Below are 21664 nucleotides of genomic sequence, written 5' to 3'. Positions count from 1 at the left end.
AAACAGATAACAATGTATGTCTCAAGTCTGCCTAAACTGATCCATTTTTACCCAAGCATGATTGCAATGCTACTGGGAGATGTTGGTATTTGCTCAGCTGGTGCCAGGGGCTTGTTGTGCTGCCAGCCAGGGCTTGGCAGTGTCCTGCGCTCCGCAGCGCTGTGGCAGGGGCGTAGCAACCTGCTGCCTCTTGGCAGGGGCTACTGCCTCTGCTTCAGCTCTCTAAACGCTCCTCACTTTTTCACTCTGGAGTCATTACTACTTGTTAATGTCAGCCAGTGAAGGCTTGATCCCAGCTGCAGCTCTCTGAGTATCTTGCCTCTGTATTCCGTGGTTGATTTCTCCTTGTTCAAACAACGTTTGCTAGAAATTGATAAGTGGAGGTGAACAAAGAAATCTGAAATGTAGGTTTATTACCAAATCGATGGGATTCGTTGGTCAAATGTCCATCATTTCTTTTGAAGAAAACTTCTATGGGGAAAAAAAATAATAATCTGCCCGTTTTAAGTTTTACTTATTTGTTCTTTTTAGTATGTGGCCATACAGATGCCCTGAGAATGTTGTAAATGCAAAATCCCAGTGTGCTAAATGGTGGTATTCTTAAATTAGATGCATGTAGATAATCTCTGTGATGACCTCCTTCAATTTTCACTCCATTGTTTTCAGCTCAGGATTCAAAGAAGAAAAACATGAAGCAGGAGATTCTTGTGTTATGCATGGATCAGATACTACTCCAAGTTGTCAGCCAGGTGGTTGGTAACTATTTTTTAATATTTTTTGAATCAAGGCAGTTCTGGAAAAGTGCGAAGTTAATTTAATACTTTCACTTGTCTTAATTATAGCAGATTCAAAGACAAAGCATCTGCTACAAACACTATCTTAGAGCTTTTGTTAATCATTAATAGCTAAGAATTTTTTCCCCACAGCTTATCAAACCTAAAAGCAGCAATACAAATACAATGTGGAAACATTACTGCTTAAATCAGAGCATCATCACTATTACTGACTGTTACTAGTGCAAAGCAGCTAAATAAAAACGTCTCATATTATCTTATAAAGTACATTCTGGGGATTATACATCCCTTACATCTTGTAAAACTGAGTAATAACCTTTCCAGTCTCCCTCAAATACTTTTTTACATAAGCAGCTTGTGAAGAGAGAGCCACAGAAAACTGAAGGACACATGGGCAACTTGCATATAATGAAAAGGTTTTATTTATTTTTATGTTATAAAGGGTGAATTGTTGGTTTGATGTTTTTGGTGGTTTTATTGGTGAAGTTCCCAGACTGCCCACAAGTAGAGCACAGGATGGCTTTGGCTGAAGGGAATTTAAAAACAAGAGGTAACTCTAGGGCAGTGTCATAGTTTGTAACTGGTTCCAAACTTCAGTATTAGATCTATCTATTGTGCTCTAGCTATTAACTTCTGTGGTTGCTCTTGTTAAACATAAAATAGCCCCCACTTCACTTCTGTATTGATTTGATCTCAGTCTTTTCTTTCTGAAAATATTTTGGTTCGGTGGCTAAAGCAAAATATTAATCATGTTTAGTAGTACTTCCTGAAATGCTCCCTCCTGCTCACAGGGCAGGCATGACCAAAGAGGGGGACAGAAGGAGCTGGCAATGGGAAAGCATTCTTCCAAGCATGGTAAGTCTAATAACTAAAGTATCATCATTCCTCATGTCTTGGTATGAAATTTTCCTGAGCAATGTGCAAAAATAACAAACAAGAAAGACCCTATTGGCTGAAAATATAGAGAATTCTGTGAAAGCCATCATGGTAAATTGTTCAGTTATTACCTAGCACTAATATATTTTTTATTATTGAACTCAAAAAATGACATGTTTTGTTGTAATATCAACACTATCCTCTTTAGGCTGTATTTAGCGGTTTATATAACATCATAAACCTTTGACCAAGGCTTTGCCTGACCTCTGAACCATGAAAGACATTATTTTCTCCAGGGAAACTGGCTCCTGTCTATGGAGGACTGTGGATGGGTAAGTCACAGAACTGGAGAGTCACTAAACGGAGCAGGCAGGGAACTTCTGGGTCCCAGATTCGGTTGCCTTCCATATCAGGTGTGGGATTTATTTCCTGATTCCAGTTTATTTGCAAACATTTTATTTTGTGTGAGAGAAAGAGATCTTATCACCAGTTCTTACTGCTGCTTTTCAATATTTCAGTCCATATCCTGTGTGGACATGTGCGATTTAAGGCATCCTAAAATTTCTGCTTCTATAACATATGGAGAGATTTGTAAATATAACTTTTTAGTGGGCATTTGCAGAAGCCATACCAGCCAATGGATGCTTACAAATGCTTTCTAGGACAGTTCTTCTGCAAAACTCTGTTCTGGGTTGCAGATAATTCAAGAAAAAAGTGTCATTGTTCAGTTTGGGATGCGTTTCTTGCAGATTTTGTTAGCAGAAAAATCTTTGTACTTCAACTGCCTATGGCACTTAGAAATTATTTTTCTCACAAAAGAACAGGGCATTTTGAACAAAATCACACTCAGGATTGAAAAGCAACCTGGATTTTCTGACTTCTGGTTCTCTGTTCTGCTTACAAGCTGTTGTTGTTTGTATGTTTGTATTTCATGTAGATAAATTAAATTAGAGACAGTTTCAAAGAACACTATGATGAAAAATATGCATTTGGAGTTTCCATGAATATTTGAATTTTTAACATGCTTTCTAAGCTGAAATATAATTCATTTGATTAGAAAGCTTCAATAAGTTTTGCAGAGGTAGGTGAGAAGGCTGTGTCACTGGCATTATGTAGCATATCATGTTAAAGTCCTTATTCAAGCCCATGAAAAATTTCACTGGTTTCAGCAGGCTTTGGATGAATCCCATATTTGCAAACTTCTAAAAATGCTGTCAAAATAGACCTCAAGTTTTGACTGTAAAAAATTCAGTCTGACAACCTGATTGGCAAAGACTTTAATACAACTATTTGTATGCTCACTAGTTTTACAAAATACGTTCCTCAAACTTAACAACTTGATCATTCATTCTTTCCTTATTTATGAAAATCATAACTTTGTGCATAGAACTGCAGTCTGCACAATGAAAAGGTATTTTGAATCTTTAACTTATAATATTTTCCCCCTTTATCAAGCTTGGACATTTTGTGTGTTAATACCCAAAGCACAGAGCACGCCAGCAACACATAAAGCCATTATCCCCTCTGAATAGTCCTAAATTGCCTTATTAAATTCCTTCTTAGAATACCCTTGAAACACAAATACTCCCAGTTTTTATTGAGGAGGTGTTTGTGTTCAGCTATCAGAAGTTAAGCAGTGTTCCTGTAGGTTTCAGCCCCCTACCTTGAAGTACTACTACAGCAAATATTATGCATCTTTTTCAAGGGCCCTCTCATTCTTGGATGAACTGATTTTTGCCAAGAAAAGTAAAATAGATTGAAATGCTCTTCTGACTCTCAACTCCGCAGGGAGTGATTATAATCAGCTGCAGGAACACTGGTTCTGAATATACAGGGGAAAATAAAACAGGAAAAAGAAAACAGCATGAGCAACTGTGCACCTATTTCCTGTGGGTATTTATGCAGTATATATTTAAACCTTTTAACATCCTATTCCTAATTTAAAGTACCATAAATTAGCTGTTCCAATTCTATGTTTGGGCTCAATTGTGCCTAATTATTTTCTGTAATAATTCCCCCTAGCTCCAGATTAAATTCTACCCAAGGTGAGTTTGATCATTTCCTAACTCGAACACAACTGTCCTGAGGATATGGCTGCTGCAGAGTGCACAGACCCTATTGCTAACTGCTAACCCTGCTATACCTTCCATACAAATGCTGTCTTCCAAAACTGGTGGCTACCTTTGAATGTTTAAAGTTTTGAAAGATCAGGCTGAATTAATGAAGTAAATTGATGTCCAGAATGTACAGTTTCTGCAGGTACATGTTTGTATTTGTATCTCAACATGGGGTTGTGTAACTCATCATCTTTAATTTCATCTACCTCATATTTTGTAAATACTTCTAATACAAAAGACTTCTCCAGTGTATTTTATTCTTATTTATTCTAAAATATGTGGTGGTGGTTTTTGTCCATTAATGGCTTTCATCCCCTTTTTTTTTAATGGGAGATAAAGTGTTTGCCAGTTGTCTTCTAAATTCTGAAGAACTTTGACTCTCTCCAAGGCAAGAAATGCTGTTCATAGGTTGACATGGAGTTTATGTGGGGAGTTTGCTCAGGTCATGCATATCGTCAACACCAAAAGCTGGGATTCACAAGGTTAGCAGAAAGACAGCTATTTAAACAGGAACAGCCATCCTCCATCCTAAAGATATGTGTTCACTATAGGCAACAATCCAGCCCAAGCCCTTATCTTCATATGAACTCCTTATTCTAATGTGAAGGAGTGTTTGCTCAGAAGAGTGTTGACAGTTAAGATGAAAAAAAAGAAATCAGTGCTTAAAAACTCCTGAAAGGATTTCATCTACAGAAACATACCCTGCCTTGCATTATAAATTTTTAAATCACTATTAAATGTTTTATTTTCCTTTATCTAAGACCAATTCACAAACTAATTACCTCACCTTTTAAGGATAATTAATGCATTCTTGAAACAAAGTAGAGGCTCCACTTAACGTTGGCATTTGTGCATTATGGACATCAGACCGTCTGTAGTACCCATTATATGAAGATGGGGTTGTGGGCTCAACCTCTCCTGGCCCCACAGGTCACCTGGTCCCTCAGGATGAGCTTTCTCCTGGCTGTGCCTTTGGTCCCTGTACCATGGCTCACTTCCTTGGCAGTGCTGCTTCTGGCAGTGATCTGCTGGGGAAGGGACTGAGGTGACCCACTATTGTAGTTCCAGGATGGAACTAAAGCCTGTTTGTGAGCTGGATCAGATTTGCAGCTAAAGGAACAACCTCCTGTGCCAAGGCTATCAGGCTCTCAGCCTGCCCTCTCAGTAAGAAGGCTCTGCAATTAGTGTGTTAGTGTGATTGGCAACCACTGGGCACGCTTCAGACAAGTGAAAATGCTAATTCAGACTTTTCTCGAAGCACCTTTCCAATATTCTTCCTGTCATGGTTTATCACAGATGCTTCTCTGAAACACTAGCACAACAGTTTATAAAGAGATGGCAACTGAAATGAAACAAACCATATTTTAGGTTCTTTTTACCTAGAATTTCTTACTCTGTGAATTTAATCTGCATTAGGATTTGGCTCTGACAGCAGCTACTCCTGAGCCTCCCATGAGCAACATGTATTTGACTAAGCCCACTCACCAGGGTTTGTACACTTCTCCTTGCAGCAGCAGGAGTTCCTGAGCAAGCACAAATGAGAAGGGAAATGGCTGACAAGGTAAAATAGCCTTTTCTTTCCCTGTGTATTCCCCACACCTGTATTGTTACCAGTTCAGTAAGATCACGAGTGATCACACAGTTCAGCAGAATACAAAAGCCATCTAGCACATTCCAGAAAAAAAAGTTCCAACACACCACATGCCATTGGCCAATCGGCCACATCAGCCACAGCCCGGTGCAAGATCCTGCTCATCCCTCAGTTCACAATCTACTGCTGAAAAGCAGTGTCAGCATCTTGAGCAGCTTGTGGCAGGAGGCAACATTTCATGCATGTCATAAGGGCTTGGATGTAGCAATAACTATGCAAGGATTTTATTAGCAAGGCCTGTCCTGTTTCTCAAAGGAAAACTTGCTAATAAATCTGATCTGAAAGCTGTGAATCTGATGATAAATATTGTTTTCCTGAGCTCTTTTCCAACCTCCACCAGCTTTCTGTAAAACCCAGATGGGGATCTAACCTCTGTTCTGCTTTTTCAAGCTTGCCTCAGGATTAGCGTTATAAAAATCAAATAGGAAGGGAACGAAAATACATCTTCCTGGCAGGGTACAGGCTCTGGGGGAAAGTCAGTTAATGCAGAGATTAAATTCAAGACTGATACATGCATAATAAGTCTGGATAATAAGATCTGCAAAATGGTACCAGACTTTAGACTCAGATCCTGCTACTTTTTGTGTGTCTGTCTTCACTGGAAATGAGTCTCCTGTGGACCACTGCAGCAAATCCCAAGATGCCAAAGTCCTTTCCAACAACCACACACTGTATGTGGGAATGTCAACCAAAGCATCTGTTTCTTTAAAACCCACCTAGTAGGCTATTAAATTCACTGGTATTTTCAAAACGACAATTGGTTACAAATGTCTCCAACACCAGGCATTATATGAATAAAGATCTAGCTGTGAATTTATCTCATTTCATGGCATGAGCAAAAAAAATGTGGGAACCTTAGTATGACAATGTGCATTCATATTACATGATATATCCAGCTATGTGGGTATCCCAGGAAAAAAGTTTTAAGGTGTGATAAAGGTAATTATTTTTGCCATCTTGCAATACTTTGCTGAAGTGCATTTGTAATGTAGCAAAAGAATATGTTTCATAGAACTGTTCAACTGTAATAAAAATGCTTAACTTTGTGAAAGGTGAACATGCAGAAGGAAATAATTTCCCATGCAATCTTTATTTAAGGTCCAAATTATAATGTAATGCTTTATGACTGGAATTTTCAGACTTGCTGCAGAACTTTCTAGCAGGAACACAGCCCTGGGTGAAAAGAACAAGTAATAATTCTTGATAAAATTCTTCAGATTTCTTATTATTAGTTCTGTGAGATTCTATTTCTATAAAATTCTGGGTTCTTTTTGTACTCTGTAAGTTTTCTCAAAAAAAAAAAGTAATTACAGTTTTTAAGCTCTTTTCATATTTTTTCCCTATTCTTTTTTTTCTGTTCACAGATATACATGCACCTTGTAGGGTAAGTGAGTAATCTGAAAGGAAATTGAGAGGTTTTGTGAGGAAGGCACTGGTCTGAAGTGCCAGAGATCTGGACTCAGCATTTGGCTCTGAACCAGGTTTAGAGCAGGCAGCAGCTGGCCCCCAGGTACAGCCCGTGCGGCAAGAGGAGCAGACAGGGCATATTGGATGAGAAGCAACCTCTGGGCAGAGCTTGGTGGCTCCAAACCACCCCTCCCTGTGAGCCAGGAGACCCAGCAGCAGCCCACCTCAGCCCGGGGACACTGAGCTGCACCCAGCAGGGCCATAGCTGATGCTAACCCAGGTTTAGGCAGCCTCATCAGCATCCCACTGACCTGTCCCCAGTCCTGTTTAGCTGGTGAGCTGACCCACTGGTGAGCTCCTCATGCAGATGTCACCCACACAGCAGTACCCCCCACCCTCAGCAGAGTATGGGGCACCATTTAGCTGTGTCCCTTCCCTGGGGATTCATCCCAATTGCAAGGATGTTGTAGTAGTTCTCCCATAGCCTTTCCCAAAACACCAGTGACACTCTTCTCATATCAAGGCCTATTTCCTTGCAGCTCCCAGGTAACTCCTCCAAATAACGTCTGCATAAATGGAAGCTGCTGCAGATTTTGTTCTTGTAAGGTAAATATTATTATTTTGCTTTTGGGTTTAGTACAGCAAACTCATTCCCTGAGCTACATAGTCTGTGTGTGACACTAGTTTTGTAAACATCGGTACGCTTTGTTATCACCCTGTTTTGAAACCAAATAGCCTTTACCAGAGAGGTATGGTACCTTGTCAGTTTTCTCAAATGAGGCTGCAACAAGACTCACGTTATTGTCCCTACAGCAATTTAGATAATCTCTTCAGTTTTCCCATATGAGAAATGGGAGTAATGCAGAGTTTTAGTAAAAGCTCTGGATACTGAAGGACACCAGACAGTGGAGAGCTGCAGAAGGTGCCCTGTTGCTTGCAGACCAATTAGGTAACCTCATTGAAACTAACCTTCCTCAAAAACATCACCTCTGGGTGCAAATTATTATTTGTTTTAAGAATATATATGTATGATATACATGTATGTATGTATGTATTTAAGAATATCTATGTATGAAAGGAGTGATAATACACTGAGTAGAATGAAGATAACTCTGCACTTACAACAAAGATAGCTGAGCTTTCAGCTGGGTTGAGTGTGTCTTGATGCCAGAATAAACACACTCTGTTTTTTCTCTGGCCCTCCTTAGGAAAAACTAGCTGTGCACAAGTAGCTGCCAACTTCTGTTGGCTGAGTTGACACAGTTCTTACAAATACAGATATAACTCAGCCAGTGATTACAATAGGCTTTCTTTGCCTTTATATGGTTGTTTCATATTTCTCTGCATCTGTAACTAAGCCTACTTCCAATTATGACTTCATAGATTAAGAAACAAGCTTTGTGTTTCTGGGCATATTTTGCAATTTCTTAAAATAGTGTGCCATGGACACTTTTATACTTAAGCGGTGCTAAACCCATGACTTCTAATCAGTTATTAAAACCTGATAGCATAAATAAGGAATTATGCTGAATAGGTATTAGAACAGTCCCCTCTTCACCCCAAGATATATGTTGTTCTTGATCATTCTTCCCTAAGATTATTCCATATTCAGCTTTTTAAAAACTGTTCTTAAAAAAGCATCAGACTTTTTTTATGCATGGAATAATTATTTATGTAAATCTTAATTATATTTAAGCAGAGGGGTGTTCATATTCCCAAAGAAAGGGTTTTCTCCAGGTCGTGTTTTGTAGCATTACATTAGCAGAACAAGTCTGGAAGCCAGAACACACATCTCTGTGCTGCTGACCTCTTTACCCAGGACAAATAGATGTGCAAAATGGTACTTGACAATTAATCCATATGCAACAACTCCCCATGACCCTTCACTTCCACTCTCTGCAATGACAAGTACCACTAAACATTGTTGTTATGTTTTTCTCCAGGGTTAGGACTGTCAGAAGTCCAGTGGTTACCCCCTCTTTGGCAGATGCAATAGATGGAAGTGGAGATACAGTTAAGCAGAAGAGGCAACAAAAACAGGTGAGAAAAAGTGTTGATAAATGTTAATATAATGTGCAATTCCAGTATTTGTCACCAGCATATTCTTGCAATAACAGACTGCAGCCAGTCTCTCTATATTTGACAGAGGTTTTCTGCTATAAATCAGCATTATCTCAGGAGACTCTTTTATTTCTTCATAGGAAGCTTTGCACAGAGCAAATAGGATAATGTCCTGAGTCAGCAATAGTCAGCTTAATAACACCACAAATTTCCAGCCAGCCTCAACCTTCATTATTCCTGGGTCAAAGCAATGTGCTGGGGTGCCAGAAGTGTTGCTTTCATTCCATTTTACTAAGTTGCCTTCTATCTACTACTACTTTTTTTACTGCAGTAGCCTTTCTTTCCCTTCAACAACAGCTGGTAAGGTACAGTCAACTTTGCACTGTCTGGCATCCCAGTTGCTGCAGCCCTGGCACTGCTGCTAGGATTATACATTTTCCTACATTTGCTATGAATGTTTTAAACAACATGCACACAGTTTTAATGAACAAAATCTGTCTTTTTAATTTTTTAACTGGTTTTTCTGATTCAAAAAACTAAACAGATTGTTTTGGGATCAAGATGACAGTAGGACTGTTAGTTAATGAGTCCCAGGATATTTCTTTATTTAATAGCTAGTAGGTATGAAAATAGAATGAAAGATACTTTGATTTAATTTTTTGCAATGTTGCCTTTAAAGAAATTTAAATACTTGCTTAGAGGCCACAACAAAGTTTTATGGCTTTTTTACTGCTTCCCCACACTACTTGCACTGGTGTCATTTATCCAAGTCCAGGTGTGCACATGCTACTGAACAGGGCAGATGGAATTGAAGCCATGTCTGTGCTGACAGCTTGGGCAGTCAGGGATTACTTTACTGAAAGCAGAGGTCCTTCAGTCTGCTGGAAGTTTGCTTTGTGGCATCTCCAAACACAGAGCAGGGACTGAAATTCACTGCAGGGCTTCAGAGATTTCAGTAACACTTTGGTGATGGCCTGGGTACCCTGTACCTGAACTAGGGGAGAGGCTTCATCCTTTCAGTCCTAGGAATGAAGTCAGCACTTAATTATCACAAAAACAAACATAGAGTAGGGCCTTTGATACTTATACTCCAGCCTCTAAAAACATAGAAAATCTATCCACTGCTGGCTGTCTTTTGAATTAATTATAATTGGATTTAAATGTGGTAAGACTTAACTAATAGGATAGCAGGAGAAATCTGTGTCATACATAAGGTATATAGCTGGGGCAAATACTGATATTAACACTGGTAACAAGTAACCTCTTCAAATATTGACATTAAAGAAAAATTGCCAAGGGACTTCCTTTGTTTGAAAGGACAATCCTAGGTGGTGTTTTTGAAAAAACAAAGCACAAAGCAGTGGTGACATGCCTCGGGGTTATCTAAGGTGAGCTGGGGATTGGGAGGAAGTATGCAGGGCTTCAGCAGCACATGGCAAAACTGCCAAGTGCCAGGACCTGAAGCAGGAGGAGTAGCCTTCATAAGTTTAGGAAATCTGCTACAAATGAAGGGAAACAGCTGCCCTGGGCTCCCACACAAAACCTGCTCAAATCTGTGCACTGGCTAAAATTAAACTGAGAAAAATGGCCTGAAAAGGTGTACCTAGTGTTTCCCTACATCTTCCCAGCTGCAAAGAACAGCACGTGTGGTGCACAGTCAAACTTGCATTTGACAAAGCAATATCTAAACCAGACACTCAAGGCTCAGTACAGACTAAAATTCTCTATTGCATAGTTGTAGCTGTCTACATGTGGGCACTGCGGTACTTTCAGCATAAGCTGAATATCTAAAAAATGGCACCATTTTATTGGGGGAAGGAAGGAGAAAAAGGGAATCAGAATACCAGTATGTTTACACCCCAGCTCCAGCCGCAAATCTAATAATTTTTACAAACAATCTTCATCACTCTAATTTCATCACAGTAGAGCTGAATTTCAGCAGCAAGTTCAGACTAAAAGAGAAAAGTTTTTGCTTTTGATTGTTCATTCCCATTCTGAGGTCTCCAACTTAGCACATCAGACAATAATTAATTAACATCATGCTAGAGTAAAACATAAAAAGGGCTTGGGCAATCCCCATTTTGGGTCAACAGTCTAGACTTATTACTACAGTAAGCTTACTGCTAAAATTCTTTGGAATTTATTTTTTTTTCAACCTTAAAAGGTGCTCAAAGAGGACAGAGATGTTTAGTGAATCTGATCCAAGGGAAGTTTCACCACACTCAAGGCAGACATGATCGAAAAGGATCATTTGTATTGGCAGTCCTTCAAAGGTCACCCTCTAACCATGCTCAAATCAGGTTAGTCCCATGCAGAACTCCTACTTTATTCTGGGCACAGCTTCAAAGTCTGCAACCACACAAGTTAGAAGACACCTGTTACATTTTAACTGACATTAAAGTCTGTTTCTGATCTATTAAACTAAGATAACCTGTGATTGGTAAATACGTATTTTTAGACATCTGCATGTAGTAAACACATGGAGGCTGATCAAGAAAGTTCCACTCCTCTAGGTTTTGAAGTAAAAAGTTGGAATGGTTTAATATTTAATGGATTGTAAGAAATTTTTTTATCCATTACTAGTTAAGCATTTACACTGGTACATTTTAGAAAACCAGCAAACCTTTAAGGCTAGCAATGTTTTTATTTTATTTTCTTCTATTTGCACAGAAATGGGAAAAATTAAAAATAATAAAAAGTTCTTTTTCACAGTTGTGAGCTAATCTTTTAACTCTGTGTTGGGCAGGCAACCCATCACCTGTCAGTCTGTGAAGCTGGTACAGATCTCTGCTAGTCATCAGACTCAGATTTAAAAATGGCAGTGCTTGTTTGCACTTATTTTACAAAATAAACTCTGAGTGAGTCATACAAACAAAGCACCAGTCCCAGCAAATAATGTTGGGATTTAATTTCTCCTATTTGGGTGGTTAGAAATTTGCTTACGTGAGAGAGAGAGCTGTACCCTTTCTGAATTTTCATGCCTTGTTTTTCACAGCCTTCCCACTTAGTTCTTCTTAGGAATTCGGGAGTCACGGGGTGTGGGAGAGGGGATCTGAGACTTTCATTGCAGTTGTAACATGTAACAGTGAAAAACACTCTTTATATTTCTTCTCTCGTTTTGTTTTTTTTTTTTTTTTTTTTTTTTTGGTATTTTTATTTGGTTTTGTGTTGGTGAAATTTGAGTGAAAGGTTCAGGGGAAGGCTTTTAAGATGCATTGGTCATTTCTGGGCCCTGATCCATGCAGATTCATAGGTCTATCCTAGGATGCTCCAAAGCGTTAGCAATGTTGCTTCTGTGGAGAGGTGGATCTACCCTTCAGTTCCGTCTAGGAATAGGTCTCTGGCCATGTTAATTAGGGCAGAAGGGTGGAATCAGGTGCATTACCAACATCATCTTGCACATCTCTAGAAAAGAATAATGTACAAGAGGGACAAAGCTCTTTTTATATTCTTTTCACATGAAGGAGATCTCAGTTCAAGTCTGAGATTTTGCTTATAGGGGAAAAAAGTGAAACATACTTAGTGGTTTTAGCCAACTTAGTGTTACTTCTATTTTTTGAAAGATTTAGCACATATTTAAGATGTCGGTATAAAGCTGAGAATCCTCTTTCCTTCATATCTCTAGTCTTCCTTCCTGAGCAGCAATTGTTTGAAACTCATCACTTTGGCCTGTCATTGATCAAACACCAGTTATTCTAAAAATGCCCTCTTTGTGTCTAAAGGGATTTTGTCTGGCTGCCTGAAAGCAGGCTGCAAAAAAACAGCCCTGGGTGCTCTCTGTCTGCCACACACCAGCATGGAGCCCAGGCTGTCACTTCCCAGGTATCCATAGAAGATGCTGACAGACTACAGTGCCTTCAGTTCTGCAAATTGCCAGAGTCAAAAGGAGAAATGGGAAGGATATTCTGCTTTTCATAGAAAAAAAGGCATGCAACAAAGCAGGCACTGTAACCTGAATGGCTACAGCATGCTATAGATGGACAAACAGGCTGCACAGACAGTGTAAAATCTACAAAATAAATATTTTTACAGAGGCAGGCCTTTTAAAGCACTCTTTCCATGTGCAACTCACGACATATACTGACTGCTGTCCCAGTGACACTGAGCTAGAAAAGGCACCACTCAGATGCACACGCCCTCATGTTTTGAGCTAGCTTAAATTTGAAAAGACCTTTGTAAGCTTCAGTTCTGTGCCAGTGATACCTGATAATCCTCTGTGGTCAAAAGAAAGTGGGCACATTTTCCAAAAATTTACAAGTAATGCTGAATTTTGGCATCATGGTTACAGTTGTACTTTAGGAGACTTCTTCATTCTTAAAAACTTTTAAAAAACACAGCCCAAAAAATGCACCAATACTTTTTTCTCCCATATAGACCAATCCTGTAGGGCGCCCCAGGGAGAAATATGGGTTGTACAGAGCTCTCTTGTGCTATATTTTCCTTTTCAAATATATGTTTATTTCTTAAAAAAACACATTTGTGGAGTTAAAAAATACATCTGCTGGTCTTCTTGGTGTAGGTTTTTCCTACATGGTGAAAATCCTAGGCAAAAAATATGTCTTTTTTTATTCGCTGAGGCCAAAAGAATGTAATGAAAATCATTATCTAAAAGATGCACCAAGATACTTAAGTTTACTGGAACATAGGCCTCATTCAGCAATGTGCTTTTATAAAGTATATTCTTATACTTTATATAGAATAGATCATTAATAAAAAGACCATTATTAAAAAGAATCTGATATAAACACACTGCAGCTTAGACTAGAAATTTTACTGAATTAGTTCCTAGTTGAATAAAATGGTGGTGTTTAGAATAATGTCTAATTGAGTTCAAAACTTGCACTGATGGAGTATGCACCATAATTCTCAGCAAATTTTTCCAACAAGTCAGATGGTCTAAATGTTGCAGTTCACTTAAATCATTTAGTATCAGCTCCTTGTTCTTGAATCTTGTCACATGAGTAAGTTTCTGGTCCTTCTATTCTCATATTTGCAATCTCAGTGTAGGTACTGAAAAGCCAGTCACAGAATCACAGAGGTGGACCTTGACAGTGGTCTCTGGAGGTCGTCTTGTCTAAGTCCCCTCCTCAGAGCAGGGCCACCCACAGCCAGTTGCTCAGGGCTCTATCCTTTCAAGCTTTGAGTCTCTCCAAGGGTGGGCACTCCAAAATCCCTCTGGGTGACCTGCTTGATTACCTCACAGCAAAAAAAAATTCTTATGTTTAAGGGGAATTTTCTGTGTTTCAGGTTTTGCCCATTGCCTCTTCTCTGGTCACAGTCCTGCCTTCGCAGAGAAGTGTCTGACTCGTACTTCTTTACTCCTTACCACTACCATCAGGTATCTATAAACAATGATACAATATTCAATTAACTCTTCCCTGTGATCTCAAACTCTTTTTAGAATCTGCTTCTTTCCCCTTCAATGACTACAGCCTGGCCTCTTCCATTTTGGGCAAATTCATTCCCATTTGCAAATGTACATTAAGCACTCAGCTTGTCAGCTCATGCAGGCTGAATTGTAGCAGTGGGTTGGCTGCTTTACAGTTTGCCAGATCTCCATCACCATGGTAAATTGTCATACATGTATTTAAATTTTTTCTGCATTTGAAATTTGCTTCAGTGTTTCAAGTGGAGGACTACACGAACTTGTTTTTGCTCTTGCTCTGAAGTCTGTGTTCCTATGGAGAGGAACAAGGAAGAAGAGGGGGAACAGAAAAGAGGCAGAGGAAGGAACATTGTTTAGAAGACCAAATTTGGTCAGGGATTTAAAAGCTCATAATAATCTGCAGTTGTATGCTACTCATTTGGTATTTCTAAAGTAAGGGTCGACTTTATTTGAAAGATATGGCTAAGGGATGATTACTACTTATTAATACAGCTTTGTTATTTAAAAGAGAGATTAAGATAGAAATGAATTGAGTCTATCCACAGTTGCACTTCACAATTCAAAATGCAGTGCATGAACAGGAACAGTCTATTCTATAAATTTGCTCAGGTTCCATGAATCTATAGGTCTTGAATAGACAGGGCAGTGACTCAAGGCAACCCTGCTAAAAAATGCTGTATTCATGGCTCACAAAAGCCCACTAAAGTCACGACCAAAAAGTATGAGTCACTTGAGTGCATACACCATGCCCTTCATCCAGGCATGGGGCTTCTATCTGATTGCTCTCCTGCTAGTGGGAACTTGAAAAGGGCTTTATCTCCCAGGAAAACTGTAGGCTGCTCATATGCAACCTCAGGTTATTGAACTCAGCCTGAACCCTATTTATTTTTACTTCTGCAGAGAGGACACAAATCATCCTTCTGAAACCAGATCTGAGTAAGTAGATGCACTCTACAGGATTACATTCTTTCTATAGCAGAAGGCAGGAGTACACTCCAGTGCTTCCTCTTAGAACTCTTCCTAAATATATTGCTGTATGGCATGGATATACTTACATGGTCATGTGGGAAAAGGATTATGTAGCCTAAGAAAAAGTATGTAGGATTGAATTATTCTCAAACAGAGAGAAAAGAGTCCACAGGAGTTCACAGCTGAGCAAAGCTTGCACATCTTAGCTGAAAACAATTCATGAGCTGCATATGGTTTGTAACAACAAAAAAGATATTTGGTCTCAAAAATGCCCAATATTTTGATTCAGGCATAAATGAAAGGCAGATTTTACAGACAGGAGTCTCACTCTCACATATAAATAGTGGACTGACTGTAGCCCTTCTTCAGCCTTGAGTGAGACTCTGATCTCAGTTTCCCAAGTGCCGAGACTTCTCTCTCACACACTATGTTTCCATCATGCCAAGGCAGATCCACTGGCAGCTGGAGAGCTTGCTCACTGGGATTTGGGCTGGTCTTCTGTAGCTGGTGCCTTGGTTTTCATTTCACAGCAGAATCTGAAGGGAAGGCAAGGGGCAGCTCTTTCTCCCCTCCTGAAAGCAGCAACGTAAGACTTATTTCTGAGGTGGTCATTACACCTTGAGCAAATGAAGGAACTGAAACCTTCTTGGTAGTCATTATAAAGCCTAACAGAAAGTGCTGCAATGTTGCTCATTTAATCAGCTGTCAGGAAAGCCTTTGCTGTCAGATGTAAAGTACTTCAATTAGAAACTCAGTTTAGCAAGAGGAATGTCCTTTCGACTGCAGGGCTGCTTCCCACAACTTAATGGGGCAGCTCTTGTTGCTAGGTTTTAGCCAGACAAGCAAGAAATAACAAATTATTGCTTTACATACTAATATTATAAGCATGGCAACTCAGAAGGTAAGAAAAGTAGTTTGATAACAGGGAAGGATGTTTCAGCTCTTATGGTTCATGCCTGAACAAGGACAGAAGGGCTTGGTGAGCTTGAGATGCTTAGTGTTCTTCATCTTACTTTCCTGATTTCTTTCCCCAAGGTTTGCTGAACCACTGATATATAATTTCCCTAGGTAACCTCTCCAATGACATTCAGTAACAGGAAAGAAGGAGAATAGTAGGAACTAAACAAGACCAGATGTGAGATCTGCTTCTAAAAAAGCAAGGGCTGATATCCAAACCCACCTCCCTGAGTAGGTGCTAGCTTTCCCTTTCACAGTTTCTTTTGTGATGTCCCAGTAGGGAGATTTCAATTCTGCTGTCAGTACCAGCCATTTATTGAGATGCTGAGCAAGAGTCAACCCTCACCTAATTCTCAACTGGGCTTTCTCTGTATCTGCATAATTTTTTTTTTTATGCTGTTCATAAGAGATTTCCTGATCTTTGTGCCAGAAAATAATCTGAGATAGTTTATGTAGACAAACTCCAGAAACCTCTATGTCTTTTGTTGGTCTTGTGACTCAATTCCTTTAGTTCTGCTGCAGGCTGCAGCAAAATAAATTGATCTCTGAAAGGAAGCAAAATGGAGCTTTATCTATTTGGTCAAGATTCAACCTCACTTGTAGCACAATGCGGGCCTTCCCTCCAGGGCTGACTAATATCCACAAAATTAAGAGTAGCCTTTGCAGAGCAAGCTGTGCAGCAGCACAGTGGCAATGGCAAGTCTTGGCAGGGCTCAGTCCCAAGCAAAGAGAGATAAACACTGGAAATGCAGCTCATAGCAAAAGAAAAGCTGCAAGAGAACAGAGGGAAAATAGATGAAGATGAGCATAATCAGAAACACTTGAGAATTGGACAGATGTTATCAAAAGGAGAAAGAGCTTAAAAAAGAAGGCAAGGATGGGAAAAGGCAGCATGAAAAAAACAGCAGGTTAGCAAAAGGTGGACTGAATCAGCTGTGTACACACAGTGTCTGCCAGAGGAAAGAAGCAGAATGCAGTGTTCTTCCTGGCCAGAGTCAGTCCAGCATTGTATTGCAGCAGCACAGATCGATAAAAGTAATCTAGACTAGATAGATCCAGTAGCTAGAATACAAGATGATGGGATCTGGAACTCATTTTATAACTGAGCTTCCATAAGCTGAGCACCTTTCTCGGTATCGTCTATTAATTGCTGTCTGCAGAAAATGGCCCAAAGTGAATATCAATAACCTGAAGCATAAGGAAGTCATTTGGCTATGAGAGGGACTATCAGTTGCTGAGATCAGACTGGGAAGCTGTGAGGTGCTTTATGTATAGTCAAATAATTATATTTACACTGTTTGAATTTTAATAAAAGATAAAGTTTTCTCATGACTCCAGCAAAACTCCCACGTGATTTCGAAGTCTTTTTGTTACAGGAAGTTTGGCAAACATCAGTTTTTTCAAACATGCTGGAACAAAATTTATTCATGAGAAAAAAAATAATTATGAGAAAAATACTAAGAAATGGACTTGTAAAAAACAATTGCATATGTCACCAGTAAAATTTCAAGCAAAGTTATGATCTATAGCTATTTTTCCATTGCTATTGTAATGAAGGTAAAAATGAAAATGTCAATAGTAATTTATATTTGAAAAACATTCAAAAATCCACCCAGCTGAAAGACAGGAAATATGCTTCTCAGCATATTTCAGATATGTTTGTCGACTTTACCAGTAGAAACTATGATGCTTATGTTACCTGGAAGCATCCTACCCACCACAGCTTGACAGAAGATATATATATATTTTCAAATAATTGTAGGATGCATTCTGAATATATAGCTAATAAACAGAGAATAAAGAAGGGCCTGTTTTCAAATAGTGAAACCTATGAGCTTGAAAATGGTTTGTTTACACATAGGTGACACTATTGAACAGGAGAAGCAGGTGAAATTTCAACATAATTTTACACACAAGTGCTGAATTGTACAGTCTGCAAGTGCCAAGTACATACAGCAGCAAATTGTATATTTCTGCGGTTTGATAGTTATTTAGGTGCACCTTTAGATTTGTACACAAGAACCTGTAAGCTATTACTGTCAGAGTATTTAGAGTGTGTTTTTCCAAAGGCATTTAAAAACAGACTAGAAAGAAAACCAAACTACAGTTGCTTTAAAAGGTTCTGACGTGCACAGTTATTAAGTCATTTCAGCCAGAACGCAGCTTGCAAAACAGGGCAGACTGCTATCCAAAAAGAAAATTCAGAAAGATTCAGAATTGCACACAGCAGCAACATGTTAGAACAAAGGGAGGTGCAAAACGAATTCCATGTTTCAAAATCCTTCAGAGAAAACCCATGTCGCTCTTGTCCCTGTTAAGAGTGTTGCTACTATTCCTTTTGCATTACATGGTCATGAAAAAGACCTGAGAAGCAAAGTATAGCATTTACAGCTGGAAGAAAAGAGCCTGTGTCATGGGGGTGTTTGCTGGACTTATTACATAGAAACTTATTAATTCTGAGGGTAATGGAATATCTGCTTTATTTTATCCCCATAATGCTGATGCCAGGACCCTGGACTGCCAGACCTGAGAATGCTCAGTGGAACTCCCAACAGCTGCAGTTGCAGAAGCACCAACCCTGCCAGCACTCCTCTCAACATAAGACCCTGTCCTAAATGACATTAACAGTTGTCTCAGGATAGCCCAGTTCTAACCATCATATCACAGAATTATGAATTTTAATTTTTTTTAATTATTATTATTTTTTAACAGACAGTTGTGGAGCTGGTCACTCAGCCCAAAGGAGGTTTCATGCAGGAAAACTCTTTCCAGGTAACCGTATTACTTAGTTTATTTCCCTGTACTTCATCCACAGTTATGCCGTAACAGCAACTCTTTAGCTAGAATATGTCACATGAAAGTTTATTTCTCCAAGAATGTTGGAGCACTTAGCATATGCGAGATCAAGTCTTCCCAGTTACGGTTCAATGCAAATAGACTGCACTCAAGAAGCAGACTTAGTACTAAAAAATAACAACCCCCTGTTGATTAGCCACCATTGTTTACAGTGGGTTTCTACATTGCCTCTGTTTTTCTATTAAAAAAAACCCAACAAAACACAAAACAAAAAAACAACAGAACTGCATATTTACCATAGAAACCATCACATTCAACAAAATCACACTTTAGAAAAATCACTAATGGTCATAAATATACACAGGTCTTTTCAGCTCTGCTGCCACTCCTGCAAAAAGGGTTTCTGCACAAGAGTCCATTGGAGGAAGCAGGGCTTCAGGCTGCAAGCTGTAGGCAGCAGGGACCATGCACAGTTGTGTAGTTAGCACACTGGGCTCCCATCCTCTGGAGCTATAAGCCAAATATAAAACAAATTATTTGTTTACAGCAGTAAGAAATATTTGAATCGTATATGGTTCAAATGCGCTTCTGTAACTAAAACTGTTAGTCTGGAATTATCCCAACCTGGACTGCTGAAAATTAACCCAGCAAAGAATGAGTCTGTTTTGCAGCAAGATGAGTACCCTGCTGTAATCACTGTCTGGTTACACAGGGCCAAGAGAGGGAGGAAACAGAGGCTGGGTGAATTTTTTTGGTGGCAACGTGCAATTGGATTGATTCAGAGCTGCTGAGAAACCATTGTCCTAGAAATGATTTCTCTAAAAGTGTTTTTAAAAATTTATCTTAGTCTCAGGCCATGTAAATCTCATTTTATGTCCAGAACAGATTATCTCTGGAAATACATCTGCCATCCATAGGTTATAATTACACTTGGACACTATTTTCAGAAGTTCTTAACCCAAAAGATATAATTAAATGCTAGTTCTGTATATAGGCTGTATACACAGGAAAACTATGTCACTGAAAATCCTTCTGCTTCACTTGCAGATTGCAATGGACTGTGCAGCAGTGTTGTCCACTCAAAATAATCACAGAATCACAGAATAGCTAGTGTTGGACACCACTGGTTACAGGCCTCCAACTCAGACCCTCATCTGTTGATCACCACCCTCTGAGATCTGTCACACAGCCAGCTCTCAATCCACTTCACTATCCACCCAGCAAGCCCACTCACTCTTCCTGAGTTTCCTAATGTGGAAATGTTAATTATTTTTTTATTTTATTTTTATTATCACAGAGTAGAGCCCCTGAGTGTCCTTTTCTGATCAATAGGAGAGGTTACCCACTTCCCTCATCTGGGAGCAGGTTCAAAGCTGGGATATGGGAAATAAGGGAGCAGCTGAGTTTCAGATTTTGCACCCAAGCCACCATCAGTAATGGCACTGGATTTCCCCAGATATAATGAGGCCACATTCCCCAAAACAAAAGTGTTATTTATCTAACATTTCCTATCCTGCAGCAGAAAACAGGAATCAAGTTAACCAAAAACCTTGCTAATGAGAAGTTATGAGAAGCTGCCATGTCCCATTAAGATGTCACAGTATTTTATACACTTGCATTACTGTACTTTTTTCCCCAGTTTGAGCCCAGCTTCCTGAAATTAAAGCACTTGCATTTAAAATGTCAAGGCATGACGTGAGAGGGAGCAGCTGAGGGCTCTGGATACACAAATACCAGTGCTGCATCTCGTTTTAGTGACACAGATTGTGGGAAAGAGCAGCTTTTCCAGAAGGATTCTTAAGCTTGAATATTGGGGGCAAAGCTACTATAAAACCTGCACTATTCTTTTTTTCTCTGATGTCCAGATAATGTTGAACTGTCCTTGACTGTGTTCTGTGCTGTAGTATTATAAGAGTTTAACAACATTCTTAGCAAATTTACTTAACCCAAATAAAGTCAAACCCCGAAGAGCATACTGGGTTTGGTGGTTTGCTGAATCTGCGCTTTTATCAGAATGTTTATTTTGATGCTTTGCCCATCTGCTAGACCTCTCTGATTAGTTTTTAACTTTACTGCTCATGTGTTACTGCTTTGCACATAAATCAATTATGGCGTCGTATGATTTTGACTGCAATATTTTTAAAATATATCTGGTTTATATGGCATAAATTCAAGTCACTGCAAGGAATAATGAATTCTTCAGAGAACTACCCAGAGAGATGTTTCTCAAGGAGTGATGAGGCTAGCACAGGGCCCTACAAAACTACTTCCCTGAATGCTGCTGTCTCACTGGCTCTTTCTTGATTTTCTCTAGAAAGGATTAATGTGTCTTACATTATAGCACTTGGCCTTCACATTAATTCACTCACTTATTAAAAGCAAGAAAACCCCTAGAACTCCAAAAAATGCATGGATTCAAAGGAAGGGTGAGGAGGAGTTGGACTTGTGTGCACTGACCTCAAGAAGGTATAGAGGAATTATTCAGAAGAGGAGGGGAGCACAAGGGAGAAGCAGGTCTCACCCACTGTCTGAATTGGATTTCAAAATTAATCATAGAGTCTTTGAGGTTGGAAAAGACCCTCAAGATCATGGAGTCCAACCATTACCCTAATGCTGCCAAGTCCACCACTAAACCACGTCCTTAAGTGCC

The 21664-nt window shown here is 39.3% G+C and overlaps 1 protein-coding gene across 25 annotated transcripts in view; it reads left to right on the top strand.

The window, feature by feature from the left end:
- The first annotated feature begins 1056 nt into the window (after nucleotides 1–1056).
- Nucleotides 1057–21664, top strand: part of TNKS2 (tankyrase 2) — a 90542-nt gene continuing 69934 nt past the window's right edge. For 9 of the 25 annotated variants that reach the window (XM_051618153.1, XM_051618151.1, XM_051618141.1 and 6 more), the window contains exons 1-8: nucleotides 1392–1649; nucleotides 5299–5348; nucleotides 6803–6822; nucleotides 7385–7451; nucleotides 8789–8885; nucleotides 14154–14244; nucleotides 15193–15228; nucleotides 18931–18990. The gene's annotated coding sequence lies outside the window, so the exon portion shown is untranslated. Of the gene's footprint in view, nucleotides 1211–1391; nucleotides 1650–1971; nucleotides 2003–5298; nucleotides 5349–6802; nucleotides 6823–7384; nucleotides 7452–8788; nucleotides 8886–11070; nucleotides 11207–14153; nucleotides 14245–15192; nucleotides 15229–18930; nucleotides 18991–21664 lie in introns of those variants that run through there. The other 16 variants (XM_051618161.1, XM_051618159.1, XM_051618158.1 and 13 more) reach the window with 13 other exon arrangements.

The sequence above is a fragment of the Apus apus genome, chromosome 4 (assembly GCF_020740795.1).
Source record: "Apus apus isolate bApuApu2 chromosome 4, bApuApu2.pri.cur, whole genome shotgun sequence".
Classification (NCBI taxonomy): Eukaryota; Metazoa; Chordata; class Aves; order Apodiformes; family Apodidae; genus Apus; species Apus apus.
The sequence above is the reverse complement of the archived record's forward strand: the minus strand, read 5'-3'. Positions and strand labels throughout refer to the sequence as shown.